Consider the following 2276-nt stretch of genomic DNA (forward strand, 5'->3'; position numbering starts at 1 on the left):
CGGGAGGGGGGAGCCCGCCGCGGCCCCCGCGGCCCGGTGCCCTCCGTCCCTCTTCCCGGGTGTCAGCTCCGAGCGCTTTCCCGGAGCGCGTTAAGCGGGGGCTGAGAGCTGCGGCGTTAGGTGGGTACCCTCTGCCCCGTGGGGAAGGGGAGGAGGGGGAGGAAGCAGACAGGTGCCTGTTTCAGGAGAGATTTCTGTTTTGTTTACAAACATGCACAGTACCATGCACATACGCTAGAGAAAGTGAAGTCCTTTGACTGCTTTCCGCTCTCACGGTAACAAGTGCAATCTGTGATATCCTGAAAAAGTCTTCATCGAGTTAATACTAAGCCCCAGATGACCAACTAAGTTTTTACCTCCCACACATAAGCGCACAACTCTCTCTAAGTTGTTGTGATCCTATCTCATGGCAAGACTTGTCCTACAGTGTGTTACCTCACCTCTCGAGAGTTGTCAACAGAAAAAGTAGCAAATGGCTTGGGCTATTTGGATTGCTCCTGCTGCGCAAGGAAATGTCTTATCGTTGTTTTTTCATCGCGGGAGTTGGGGGTAGGAGCACAGCCATGCATGGTGTGTGTGATACCGTGCTCCTGCAACGTATCTGACTGCTTAAGCACTGCGTCCTACCTCAGATGGTAAGGACATAGTTCATAACAGCTCCTAGCATAATTGTAAAGGTTGTAAAGGGTACTGCGGAGAAAGTGCCTGGAAAATAATACTCGTACAGCAGTTGTACCAGATAAGCATCCTGTGTTTTCCTGGGCCTCTTTATTGACCTGCTGCCAGAGTCCTGACAACATGGTGGTCTTTCCTGAGCAAAACCTTTGTGAAATCTGTGAGACTGAAACAGAAAATACTCTGCAGCTGGGTTGGTACCAAACGTTAGCACCAGTTACCCTGTATGTTGATTTTGTTATGTAAAAAAGCACTGTAAGAGTAGAAAATTTAAGATCATTTTGTAGCCCCTTCACAGCATATGTCCCTACCCACTGTTGCAGCTCCTTGTTTCTGGATACCTAAAGGCAGCTCAGCTCTTAGCTCGTTGTATGTGTCACCTCTTTTCCTGTCTTAACAATGAATTTCCATTTTGACGTTTGTTCTGTTTTGGGGCAATAGCTTTCTGCACCGCCCCATTTAGTTTTTTCACCGTAAATGCCCTCACACTGGGCACTCTGTCGAATTGTGAGATCCACGCCTGAAAGAAGGGAAGCTTCTCCCCAGTGAGCAGTAGGAGGTGCTCCTCTTGGACCATGAGGGTGAGCATTTGTAGGGATAGCACTGTGTCCTAGATGGAGCTAGTAACACTATCATTTATTGCATCTGCCATTCCCTTTCAGATTTAAGATGCTGTTTTAATCAACTCATAACTTTGCCAAGGCCATTACTTTGCAATAAAAACTGTTTGGGCTCTAACATGCCCATGGTCTAGGCATTGTATTTGGCAAGAAAGCAGACACAAGTGGTTCTCTTGCGATCCACGTGAATATCCATCCACATTGGAGCCATGCCAAAACACTCAGGAGCTGGGGAATACTTTAAATTGTGTCGCAGGTGCATGCCTGTTATTTTACTACATCATTAGTGTACATGGTCATTTACCCTTTTTTTTCCTGGAGCCCTGTTCCATGCATTGCACTGGAATAGAAAGTATTTATCTAATGAGAAGTTTTCCACTGTTTCTCCCACTCGATCTGGCATTACGTCCTATCTGTTGTATTTTCTTCAAGTAATGCTCTGAATACAGAACTACAGATTTTGCCCGTGGTTTTTCTTCCATGGTTATTTTGACAGAGCGCTTCTAAAACACCAGCACATTTATTTTCAAGCATTGCTACAAAACCAAGGCATGCTATTATCTTCAGTTAACAAGTGGTAATTCTGAGAGGCAAAGGACCTAGGATAAAAGAATCCACAAAGCTTAGCTGTCTCATGTGAGAGCAGTCTAGGACTTTATTTTTTTTATAACTGTTTAGCACTATGCCACGCTTCATTTACCCACTTACAGCTCTCATTCACTTCAGATCCAGATTTAAGTACTCAAGACATTGATAAATCAGATTCTCATCAGACATTGAAAAAATTGGTTGGTGGTCACCTATGATAAATGTAAGTAACTTGCGTAGCATCAATTACAAACTCAGGGGCAAAGTTATAATTTAGCTTTCAAGACAGCGTTCAATTGCCTTAACCACTGACGTGTTCTTTTCTCTCTGGAAGCCTTTGCTGCATTCACTACTCAACTTCTGTCACAAACACGGAAGAAGTCCTACAAAATG

Source organism: Egretta garzetta, unplaced genomic scaffold (assembly GCF_000687185.1).
Source record: "Egretta garzetta isolate BGI_Z169 unplaced genomic scaffold, ASM68718v1 scaffold36, whole genome shotgun sequence".
NCBI lineage: Eukaryota > Metazoa > Chordata > Aves > Pelecaniformes > Ardeidae > Egretta > Egretta garzetta.